Below are 13,027 nucleotides of genomic sequence, written 5' to 3'. Positions count from 1 at the left end.
ACACAGGACGGGCCGCTCGTGGGCTGAGGCCCCCAGCGCACCCCACAAGCGAGCTGCCCAGGGAGGCAGGAGCATCCCTCTCCCACGCAAAATCTGGCTGGCGCTGCCAAGATGACAAGGAACCAGCTCCTTCCTTCAGGAACTGAGCCGCTGTTGCGAGGAAACAAACCGATACACGAATAACTACCACACAATGGAATCAATGTCTTAATAGAGGTGTGTGCCAGATGGTGGGGGAGAGCAGAGGAGGAAGTGACTCATCTCTCCGAAAGCTGATGAAGGCTTCTGCAGCCGCAGGGTGAGCAGAAGTTCATCGAGCGAGCAGGCTGAGAACCCGGCGCTCCTGGTTGGGGACAGCGGGGCCAAGAGGGTGACGGAGACGGCCACGAGTGGGGTGCCAGTGAAGCTGTGAACAGGGAGTGCTGGAGTGGCGGCCACTGGGGAGGCAAGGAGGGCCCCCAGTTCTCGGATTGGGAGCTGTTCTGACAATGGAAAAGCAATGGAGGGGCTTCATGCAAGATTACACACACATACACAGGTAGAGATAGGGCCCTAGATATGTAGGTATATTGTGTCTACGTGATCGCTCAGTTGCGTCAGACTCTTTGTGACTTCATGGAGACTGCCAGGCTCCTCTGTCCATGGGATTCTCCAGGCAAGAATACTGGAGTGGGTTGCCATTTCTATTGGGGTGGGCCAATTCTTTTGGGTTTTCCTGCAAGATGCAATAGTAAAGTCCAAACAAACTTTTTGGCCAGCCCAATAGATAAATAGATACACATACATACACATGTATATATATCTTTATTTTAAAGTATATATTTATTTTCATATTTATAATGCTATTGTATGATTTAATTTATACATCATATTAGTATGCTAAAGCTGCTATAACATAGTATTACAGATAGGGAGGGCCAAGGAGGGGCAGCAGGGAAGTTAAAAAACAAAAATAGATTTTCTCACAGTTCTAGAGGCTGGAAGTCCAAGATCAGGGTGTCTGCTTGATCTTGGGTCGGTTTCTTCTGAGGCCTCTCTTCTTAGTTTGTAGATGGCAGCCTTCTCCCTGTGTCCTCACATAGTCTTTTCTCTGTGTGTCTGTGTGCTAATCCCCTCTTTCCCTAAAGACATCAACCATACTGGACTAAGGCCCGCCCCTATGAGCTCTTCCATGACAGAGTGAGTGAGTAAAAGTCGCTCAGTCATGTGCAACTCTTCACAACCCCAGGGACCACAGCCTACGAGGCTCCTCTGTCCATGGAATTCTCCAGGCCAGAATTCTGGAGTGGGCAGCTGTTCCCTTCTCCAGGAGATCTTCCCAACCCAGGGATCGAACCCAGGTCTCCCACATTGCAGGCAGATTGTTTACTGTTTGAGCCATCAGTCTGAGCTACCATGATGAGCTCTTTAAAAAAAAAAAATATATATATATATATACAGGAGTACAGTTGATTTGCCATGTTGTGTTTCTTTTGTATAGCAAAGTCAATCAACTATATGTACACATATATCCCCTCGTTTTTGGATTTCCCTCCCTTTGAGGTCACCGCAGAACACTGAGTAGAGTTCCCTGTGCTATACAGTAGGTTCTCATTAGTTATTTGTTTTATACTGGGCTGCATGCATGCTAAGTTGCTTTAGTCACGTCCAACTCTTTTCAACCCCATGGACCATAACTCACCAGGCTCTTCTGCCATGGGATTCTCCATGGATACTGGAATGGGTTGCCATGCCCTCCCTTAGGGGATCTTCCAGACCCAGGGATGAAATCCGCATCTCTTCTCCTTCATTGCAGGCGGGTTCTTTACCACTAGTGCCACTTGGAAAACTCTAGTGGTGGGTATATGTCAATCCCAATCTCCCGATTTATCCCAGTCCCCCTTTCACCATAATAGCCTCTTGAAAGGCCCTAAATCCAAATGCAGTTACATTCTGAGGTGCTGGGGATTGGGACTTCAATATGTGAATGGGGTGAGGTACAGTGGATTCACCCTGATACATTTATGAATTTTAATATTTCTTCCAGCAGTGCTCCCCAGTCCTTAGCCTTTCCCAGCAGTGGCCTGATGGGAGGGAAGGGCACCGTTGCACATGCTCTGCACTCCCCTCCCCATCCGGGGCAGCAATGACGTGTGTCACCATCTGCTTCTTCACAACCAACTCTTGGGCTTTTGAACAATTCAGCCCAGTTGTTCCACTGGTCCTGGAAGCAGCCTCTCTTATCCGGTAAAACCCAGGTAAAATCCTCAGCTCAGAGGATTGGGGATCCCCAGAAATGCCAGGCAGATTGTGGTCTTTCCTAGAATGGAGATTCCACTCTGAAAGTGGCTCACCTCCCACCAGGATAGAGGCTGAAGCCAGATAATTGGGCTTCTTGACTCTAGTAACTGCTTATTCTCGATCAATTAGGACTCTTTTGGTTGTAAGTGGCTGACCACAAGACTCCAATAGGCTTAAAATCAGAAAAAGATTTTATTGGCATGTGTGCAGGCATGTTAAGTCGCTTCAGTCTTGTCCAACTCTGCAACCCTCTGAACTGTAGCCCTCCAGACTCCTCTTTCTGTCCATGGGATTCTCCAGGCAAGAATATGGAAGTGGGTTTCTATGCTCTCCTCTCGGGGAATCTTCCCAACCCAGGGGTTGAGCCCATGTCTCCTGAGGCTCCTGGATTGCAGGTAGATTTTTTACTGCTGAGCCACTGGGGAAGCCTTTTATTGGCATTTCTAACTGCAAATTCTAGTGGGTAGATAGACCTAGATTTTCAGGAGAGGCTGGCTTCAAGGGTGTGTGACATTTCCACCCAGGAGCTCTGCTTTCTCATTTTAAAAAGTTTATATTGAATTTGTTACAGTATTGTTTCCCTTTTATGTTTTGGTCTTTTGGCCTCCAGGGATGTGGGATCCTAGCTTCCTGACTAGGGATCGAACCCACACACCCTTCACTGGAAAGCAAAATCTTAACCACTGGACCACCAGGGAAATCCCTCTGCTCTCTCTTTTTATCTCAGCTTCTTTCTCAGGCAGGGTTTATGTGGTGGCAAGATGACTGGCCTCAGCTCTAAGTCCACGTCCTGACAGGCCAAGTCCAATGTCACACACACAGAGAAAAGAGTTCTCAATAGGTTCATTTTAAAAAATTATATGTGAACATCTTGTGTCTCATTGGATCTGCCCAGGTCCCAGGAACATCTCCAAAATCATCACTCTGGCCAGGGAAATAATTGACTATTCCAGGGTAACCATCACACCCACTCCATGGAGCCAACTACATCCAAGGCATGGGTACAAGTGATTCCACAGAGAGAAAGTGAAGTTCTTTTCCCCCAAAGAAAGCCTCCTGAGTGGCTGCTGGTGTGCAAAGCAAAAAGCATCCACTATAGAATCTGAAAGAAGAGCTTCTGGAACAAAAGCTTTAGCAAACTGTCTTGTATGAGACTGTCCTGGTTGAATGGTAGCACTGAATGTAATTATACTACAAGTTTCCTGCTTCTTACCTAAACCAATTTCATTTCTGTGAAGTGGAAATTTGTGTTTTTTATTAAAAAAAGAAATTCTTTTCATATGCAGTTTAAAACAGTACAGCACCATGGTTAAGCAAGACCTGAAACTCTCAAGCCCCATTGGGCCACTTGACAGTCATCTGATATTGAGTCAGTGACTTAACCTCTCTGCACCTGTTTTCCACCTACTCACTAGGGTTAATAAAAGCTGCTTCTCATTATGAGCCTTCAGTGAAAGCATGGACACAAAGTACTTAGCACGTAGAGCTGGTAGATGTGAGCTGTTATTTTTTAAGAGATTTCAAGATATCACAGACTCACTGCATTGGCCCTGAAAGGATGTTTGGTCTACAATTTCCAGGTGAGGAAGCTGAACAAAAGGGGGTAAGTGCTACTGCAAGGTCCCACAGTCCACTCGGCACAGAGGTGGCTTGGAGTCCAGGATCCCTAGTTCCCAGCAGAGCCAGCTGCATTGTGTTTCAGCCGGTCTCCTGCAGCAGTCCAGGACGATAACCCCAGGCCTGGGACATGAAGTCCCCAAGCCCAGTCTCTTTGAGCATCTGCCTGGGAGGTGAGCTGCATCTTTGCCTTTGTAGTCTCCTCTATGGTGAGGGCAAGCTCTTGTGCCCGAGCTCTGGAGGCGTGATGGTGTGTGTGTGTGTGTGTACTTACACACGTGTGCTCTGGCCCCACCACTGCGGCTCCCTGAGGAAACAGCTGTGATCATGAAGCACGGGGCAGCCACCAGCCTGACCGTGAACCTGTGTCGTCTCCACAGTCCAGGAGTCACCACTTTGCCAGAATGGCCCCACGCACCCCATGGCTTCAGGCCCCAAAGAGACAAGTGGAGAATCTTTTTAAGGGCTATAGATCCTGGCAAGAGTCCGCTCTGCTCTGAACCAGGCAAGAGCTGAATGTGCCTGTGATTCTTGTCTTCTCTCGAGAAAACGTACGATCTTACTCTGGTTATTTAGTGGGTAGATGCCAACCGCCAACCCTGATACACCCAGAGTCCCGGGCCTGCAGAGTGCTGCTGGTGCCCTGAGCCCAGCTCACCAAATGTCTACACATGTCTTCAGAGAGGACACGGCGTGTCAAGTCAGGCCCCCTCTGCCTCATCCTGACCAGGTGTGTGCCAGGGCCAAGTCCCCCGTCCTTTCTGAACCTGTTTCTTGACCCATGAAATGGAGATAAGCAAGCTGTCTCAGAGTTGCCATCTGATATAACGGAATACCATGGATGGGGTGGCTTCTAAAGCACACAAATTTATTTCCCACAATTCTGGAGACCGGAAGCCTCCAGATTAAGGTGCCAACAGATTCTATATACATCTCCAGATTCATGATGTTCAGTTGCTAAGTCATGTCTGACTCTTTGTAACCCCATGGACTGCAGCACACCAGACTCCTCTGTCCTTCACTGTCTCCCAAAGTTTGCTGAAATTCATGTGTATTGAGATGGTCATGCTATCTAACCATCTCATCCTCTGCTGCCCTCTACTTATTTTGCCTTCAATCTTTCCTAGCATCACGGTCTTTTCCAATGAGCTGGCTCTTCGCTTCAGGTGGCCAAACTATTGGATTTCAGCTTTAGCATCAGTCCTTCCAGTGAGTATTTAGGGTTGATTTCCTTTAGGATTGACTGGTTTGATATCCTTGCAGTCCAAGGGACTCTCAAGAGTCTTCTCCAACACCACAGTTCAAAAGCATCAATTCTTTGGCGCTCAGCTTTCTTTACAATCCAACTCTCACATCCATACATGACCACGGGAAAAACCATAGCCTTGACTAGACGGACTTTGGTTGGCAAAGTAATGTCTCTGCTTTTTAATATGCTGTCTAGGTTTGTCATAGCTTTCCTTCCAAGGAGCCAGTATCTTTTAATTTCGTGACTTCAGTCACTATCCACAGTGATTTTGGAGCCCAAGAAAATAAAATCTGTCACTGCTTCTACTTTTTCTCCTATTTGCCATGAAGTGATAGGACTGGATGCTATGGTCTTAGTTTTTTTAATGTTGAGTTTTAAGTCAGTTTTTTCACTCTCTTCTTTCACCCTCATCAAGAGGCTCTTTAGTTCCTCTTCACTTTCTGCCATTAGAGTGGTAGTATCTGCATATCTGAGGTTGTTGATGTTTCTCTTGGCAATCTTGATTCCAGCTTGTGATTCCTCCAGCCTGGCATTTCCCATGATATACTGTATATAAGTTAAATAAGCAGGGTGACAATATAAGGCCTTGTCATACTCCTTTCCCAGGTTCATAGATGAAGTCTTTTGGTTATGTCCTCACACGGCAGGAGGGATGTGGGTGCTTCTGGGGCTTCTTTTATAAGGACACTAGTCCCATTTCTGAGGGCTCCACCCTCAGGATCTAATCATTTCCCGAATCCCCCTCCTCTGATATCATCACATCTGGGGTTGGGAGCACCAAAGATGAATTTGGGGAGGGGCACAAACCTTCAGTCTGTAGCAGATGCCGTAAAGAGGAAATGAAATGATGCATGTGAAGACTACTTTGTAAGCCATAAAGTGCTATATGGTGTTATGGCTGGGATTAAGTCTTAAAAATTGATGCCAGGAAAGTGACTGGACAGGCTCCAGAGGGAGACAATCACCGTCTTGGGCAGGTGATCAAACTGGGCTAAGGAGTGACAGTGAAGCACATCAGGGAGGCCAGGGTGCCCCAGAGCCGTGGGAGACAAGCTTGGGCCATTGTCCTGATCCATCCATTGTGGTTGATCCCTCCCCCCCGATGTACACATGATGACCTACATACACACACATGCATGCACGTGTGTGCGCGCGCGCACACACACACACACACACACACACACACACACAATCTTTCCCCAGCAATGGCAGCTTCAGCTAGAAGCCACTGTGGAAAGAATGGAGAAGGCTAATCAAAGTGTCACGTATCTCCACCTTGACCAAGTGTTACCCCAGAGAAGGAGGCACTGGGGCAGACCCCCTAAATTGGGAGCTCTTTGGGAGAGAAGTTCTCCAAATCCTGTCATATGGGGCCCCTGGTTCTCAAATCTGCCTGCATGTCACAGACATTTCGGGAGCTTTGCAAAAGCAAACATACAGCTCCACAGGTCCTACCCAGGCTCCTTTAAATCAAGATATCTGAAGGTGGATCCTAGGACTCAATAATTCTATTGTTGTCACTGTTTAGTCGCTTAGTCATGCCTGACTCTTTGCAACCCCATGGACTGTAGCCCGCTAGGCTCCTGTGTCCATGGGATTTCCCAGGCAAGCATCCTGGAGTGGGTTTCCATTTCCTTCTCCAGGCAATCTTCCTGCTATAATTCTGTAAATGGTCCCAAATGATTCTGCTGCACCGCAAGCTGGAAATCCCTAATAGAGTGACCGCTGACTGATAAAGACAGCATCATAAGCAGCCCTCCTTTCTCCTGAGTCTCCCAGCCCTTAGCAACAATCAGTCCCTCCTAGGCCCCCGTGTCAATTGCTTTTGAAAACAGAAATGAGCCTTCTTCAGAGATTTATGTGACTCCTGGCAGACTGAGCTGCCAAGTCCCTGGAAAGGCTGGCGTGGGTTGGGGGGGCGGTGGAAGCTCCCACCCCCACTGGACAGCTGGATGGGCAGGGTTTCTGGCGCGGGCGTGCCCGCTGGGGCTGGGGCTCCTGCCTGCAGATGCCCATGTTTACCCAGGGCGGGCTGGAAGGACCTGGTTCCTGAGCCTGGTTCTCGGGAATTTGGACAGCTGTCCCTGGACAGCCACCAAGACTCTGCCTTCCAGACCGAGACGGAGAGCGGAGAGCGTGGCCTCCGTGCGGATGCTACAGGTAAGCAGCGTGGTATTCCTGATGTTTTCTGCCAGACCGGCATCTGTCACCTTACATTATTGTCATCTTCCATTTCGATCCCTGCACCGTGATTCTTTTTTAAATAAATAAATAAAGGCAAGAGAAGCAGTGTGTGGCAGGGCTCCAAGCTTCTCTTAATTGCAAATTCCCTTAAGTGCCACTTCCCTGGGGCTGCAGGCCCTGTCTGCTAGTCAGGACTGCTTCAGCCCGGCTGATTTTTAATAGGCATGCGGTAATTTTCAGCCTCTTCTAACTTTCCCTTTTGTTCACCCGCAAATGCTGGCGTGCCCTCATCCTGTGCGGGGGATCTCAAATTATTGGAAGGAAGCTGCCTCTCTCTTTCATCTGTATATTTAAAAGAAAGGAGAAATGGTGGATGATAGAAGAGAGGAGGGAAAGATAGAGGGAGAGGGTAGGGGAAGGAGTGACTGAAATGAAGTGATTGAAACTGGTTCACAGGTGGGGCTGATGTAGGAGCTACAGGACTGTGGGAGCTGAGCAGATATTGAAATGACGATGGACTCACTGCCCAGAGGTTTTCACTCTCTCCTCTTGCTCTTGTCCATCCCTTGAAACCTCATGGGCCTAGAAAGAGTTCACGCTCTTGGTCTTTTTTTCCTTTTTAAATTTTTCATACTGAGGTATAGCCAACATACCATAGGATATTAATTCCAGGCCTAGACACTAAAGGGTTAACCTGGCACAACAGGGGCCTTTCAAGACCACGCTGAGCCTTAAGGCATTTGTTCTGCTTGGTTGGTGCCCTTGCCTTAGAAGATGCTAAATATTTTGAATGTCACCTTGGGCCAAAGCATGGGGAAAAAATGGGGGCCGTTCTGCTTTTTCTCATAGGGGAGATTGAGAGAAGAATGGGGAAACAAAAACCAAAAACAGAAGTGGCAATCAGGAGGCAGCATCCCAACGGGACAGGTCAAGTATGCTTTGTGTGACTCGGCGTCAGCCTTTGCAAAATGGGCCTGAGCATATCTGTAGCCATAGCTCTTGGAAACAATGCGAGTCTGTCATCAAAGGTCCCAGCACTACGTGAGAGCCCCAGGGCCTTGCTCTGGGACAGTCCGGCTTGGAGTGGGTCTGTCTCCCAAGGAAGCAGGGCTGGTCCCAGGTGGCGCCTGCTGCTGACTTCTTGTAACCAGGAGAGGTGATGTCTGTTCAGGAGATGCAGAAAGCCCTGGGAGAGTCAATATCAGAAACTGCTGGACTGATGCAAAATACACTTGCTAAATTGCCCAGGTGCCCTAGGAAACAGTTACACAGTAATATGGAGGGAGTGAAGGCCAGGAGATGGGAATTGTTCTGGACACTTCATTCTTCCCTGACTCAATAGACCTTCTCTTCTGTGATTGCCAGGCAAGTAAACCTGGCCGGCCTGAGCCCTGCAGGGTCACCAGGGACCCAAAAGCAGGCTTGTCACTCTCTGAAGGCAGTGGCAGCTCTAAGGGGGAGGTATGAGCAGGGAAGTAAGTGGAGCTGTGGAGCCCAAAGCTTTGGGCCTTGAGTCTCACCACCTGGTGACCACTCAGGACAGTTAGAGCCCTAGAGGCTGGCTGGACTCTTTCCATTATTTGAAAAAGAGGGTGAGGAGAGCTGGTCCTCACCCCCATTGCCCCCCACATACAAACCCATTTAGGCTCGGTTTCTATGGCTCAAACCAAGTGGGAAACGCCACCTAAACTGAGTGACATCACACCTCCTCATTCCCTAGGGCTGTCTCTGCTTCACCCCTGTTAGAAAGAGAGTTGGAATTTGGAGCCGGAGACAACTGGGACTTCTGCTTGGAGGCTGCATACTCTGGACCTCACTGAGTCCCAGCTGCCTGCTCTGTAAAAATGGGGTCAGTGGTCGCCACAGCCAGGTTGTGGGGAATCAGTGAACTGGAGGAAGAACCTGCACAGCGCCCGGGCCAGAGGGAGCGCTCAGGCAGTGAGCCGCCGCCTTCTCTCTGCAGGCCGCCTCGTGGTCACTCACTCCTGCTGCCTCGGCCTCCTTTCTGTAAAGTTTGGATGCTGAGGAGGAAGTGGGCACGGGTGCAAAAGGACTGGCACGGTAGGCGCCAGACAGACTGAGGCTGCCTCTCTCCCCTTATTCCATCTCCCTGCTTGTTCCCTTCCAGCTTAGAAGCAAAACAAACTTATTCACGTATTCATTTACTTTTGGCTGCATCGGGTCTTAGCTGCGGCACGTATGACCTTTGTTGTGGCGTGCAGGGTCTTTCATTGTGGCGTGCGGGCTTCTCTTCAGCTGTAGCCTGTGGGTTTAGTTGCTTTGCTGCACGTGGGATCTTAGTTCCCCAACCAGGAATCAAACCCATGTCCCCGGCATGTAAGGCAGCTTCTTAACCACTGGACTACGAGGGAAGTCCCTCCCTCCCAGGTTTGATTCCAGAGGAGCCCAACCTTCCTCTCTAGAGATGGAATTCTGGTTGTCTGGGGTTTCAGGATGCGCAATCAATCTCTACGTTTCTGACCAGAAACGGTGTTCTGCCCCAGGCTCAAGGAACACTGGCTCCATCTGCTGTCATCTGGCTTCTCTCCCGGTTCCGGTTCTGTCTCAGCAATGCCTGACCTTGCTCTTCCCCAGTACCTCTCTCCTCTGGGGCCCAGGGCCCCATCCCCGCCAGTAATCCTGGCTCTTGGCTGCCCCGCGCCCAAGGCAGATGGTGTTGAGTAATGGGGCTTCTCCCTCGGTTGGATGGGCCAGCAGAGGCAGAGCTGACTTCAGCATCATGCTGGCATGCGGCTCTTTGGAGCTTAGCAGGTTCTCTTCCTTGCGATCTGGATGGGGAAAGGGGAGGGACGCGGGGATGATGGTTTTGGAGTCTTTCCTGCAGCAGGGGTATTTGTGGGCAGATTGCTTTCTGAGCCTCCAACTTCCCTGCCACTGAACTTCCCCCACAGACATCTCTTTGTTTGCCTGTATTTCACCCTGTCGTGTCTAAAAGGCTTCTTCCATGTGCTTTTATATATTCATTTGAAATGACTCCTCCAATATTTAATCTTTATCAGAACCGGGAAGCCTGGTATTTATTTTGCCGGTCAGTTGCTCATCCATTTTCCTTGAGGCCTCTGGCAGGAGGCTGGAGAGCCCGATGCCCCCGGGGGGTGCTGCCATCAACATTAGTCCTGGTGACAGGAGGACAAATCAAAGCCCTGCAGGCTACCAGGGAGAAGATAAATCTGGCAAAAGGCTAATGAGTAAACTTGGCTGCAGCAAGAGAGGGCCTCCAAGATTATGGGGTGCGGGGGGGGTCATCTTCCAGGAGGCTGGAGTGAACAGGCATGTGGTCGGCATGGGTTGGATTTTCCCAGTGAGGCACTGGGCACCAGAGCTTAAACTTCTGGGCAGTGGCAAAAGGCAAGGATGTCACTTTGTCACTTCTCAAAGCATCTGACTTTTATCTCCCATGGGAGAGAAGCCCAGGAATGTACTTACACTGCAGCATGAGGAATTTGGGTTAGATACATGAAAGGACTTTTAGGGGATAAGCCTTGACCAGATACTTACAAAAAGTTGCAAAATAGCTTTCTTTTGTAGTTCCAGGGAGGTGGTGCTAGTGGTAAAGAATCCACCAGCCAATGCAGGAGACATAAGAATGCAGATTTGATCCCTGGGTCAGGAAGATCCCCTGGAGGAGGGCATAGCAACCCACTCCAGTATTCTTGCCTAGAGAATCCCATGGACAGAGGAGCCCGATGGGTTACAGTTCACAGGGTTGCAAAGAGTCAGACATGACTGAAGCGACTTAGCACACACATAGGTCCAGGGATGGGTTAGGATGCACACTCGTATGTCTAAACAGGGGAACGATCATCTATTTCATCTCCAAATATGTATGGAACACCTGTCTTGTGTGGGCACAGTGCTAAGTTCTTAGAATATAAAAGTAGTTGCCTGACTGCAAGAAACTTACAGGGGGGTACCTGAAAACCTGGATGGCAATTTTCTTTTAAATCTCCTACTTAATTTCATTTGATTAGAAGTGGTTGCTCAGAGCCTTGTGTTAAGGAAAATTGGAACTCTTCATCTAGGTTTAGGAAGAAAGCATGTAGAAATCATTTAGCAGTGTCTGCACTGGTACAGCATGGTCAGTGGTGTCTGTTGGCCCTGCCAAGGGAAAGGGGCGTATCTAATTCAGCAAAGATGCTTTAAGCAGTTTCCAGGTGCCCAGTCCTATGCTAGGAACTTGGGGGGAGGGGGGAGTGTAAGTCTTTGGGCAAACTCCCAGCGATTTGGGAAAATACAGGAAATAGTGATGAAACAGTTAATCAGCACTGAGGGGAGCTGAAGGAGCTCATGGAAAAGGGAAGGAGAGGGGGACTGGAATTCTTGGGAAGGCTTCTTGGAGCAGCGAGGGAGAGGGGGGAACTCAGCAGAGGACCCAGGGAAGCCCACCTGGAACATCAATATTCCGCCATCAAAAGCTGTTCTGGAAGAGCAGATGAGAAAGGAGGGACCGAGGAGGACAGGAAAGCCCAAGTGAGCCAGCGTGTTCTTCCTTTCTTTTAACTTTCTCTGCCCTCTTCTCTCAGAAGCCTCTCTGGCTGGGAGCAGCAGGCCTGGGCTGGTGCATTTCAAAGCGCTACCTGGGTGGAGGGAGCTGTTCCCGGGGAAGCGGTGCTGACCCTGCTCTCGAAGGCATGTGATTAATATTTTATAGCCCAGATGTAATCCTGGCCACGATTTTCTCTCCTTCCCCTTGCCAGCACCCCTCTCCTTGCGGTCCTCCACCTCCACCCCAGCTTCAGTCCCCAGCCGCTCCCAAGGCAGGAAAATCAGTCAAAACATTTATCAGGAATCGGTATGAACCAGCCAAGCGCTGTGAAGAGCTAATCTGTGCAGAGCTAATAAGAATGAACAAAGTCACCACAGACTTCGCCATGGGCATCGCTGATAAGGATTTGTCAGAAGAATTGCAGGTAAAGATCAGAACAGCCCCGGGAAGTGGAATGCAAATGCCTCCCTTCCCAGGGCTCTGCCAGCGCCCCCTCTGCGCTGCTCGTGGACCGCAGGCTCCAGAGCAGTCAGAAACTCACCCGGGAGTGGGACAGGCAGGGAAGACAGCCAGACAGGGGTCCTGCAGAAAAGTGGTGCATAATCAGCTGGGCTGGTGGGAGCATGCATGTGGACAAGGGTGGGGAGCAGAGGGTGGGAAGGGGAAGGAAGGGTTCCTTTCCTCCACTCCTTAGCAGCCGGACCATGGTGTGCAGGTTAATGATGGGTGATTAGACACAGAAAGTAAGCTGAAACTCCAGTGCTTTGGCCACCTGATGCGAAGAACTGACTCATTTGAAAAGACCCCGATGCTGGGAAAGATTGAAGGCAGGAGGAGAAGGGGACGACAGAGGATGAGATGGTTGGTTGGCATCACCGACTTGATGGACGTGAGTTTGAGTAAACTCCGGGAGCTGGTGATGGACAGGGAGGCCTGGCATGCTGCAGTCCATGGGGTTGCAAAGAGTTGGACACGACTGAGTGACTGAACTGAACTGAAGATCCCAAACAACTGGGAAGGTGCTGAATACCGGAAGAGGGTTTTGGAATTGCCCACTTGGAAACGGTGACGGCGAGAGGGAGGTCCGTGAGTCAGACAGACATGGCTGGGAATCCCAGTTCTGACAGTTTCTCGCTGCTGAGACCTTGAGACAGTTGTTTCACTTCCCTGAGCCTCAGTTTTCTCATCCA

The sequence above is a fragment of the Moschus berezovskii genome, chromosome 14, assembly GCF_049115385.1.
Source record: "Moschus berezovskii isolate FMDL1 chromosome 14, NW_MosBer_1.0, whole genome shotgun sequence".
In the NCBI taxonomy this organism is placed as follows: domain Eukaryota; kingdom Metazoa; phylum Chordata; class Mammalia; order Artiodactyla; family Moschidae; genus Moschus; species Moschus berezovskii.
The sequence above is the reverse complement of the archived record's forward strand: the minus strand, read 5'-3'. Positions refer to the sequence as shown.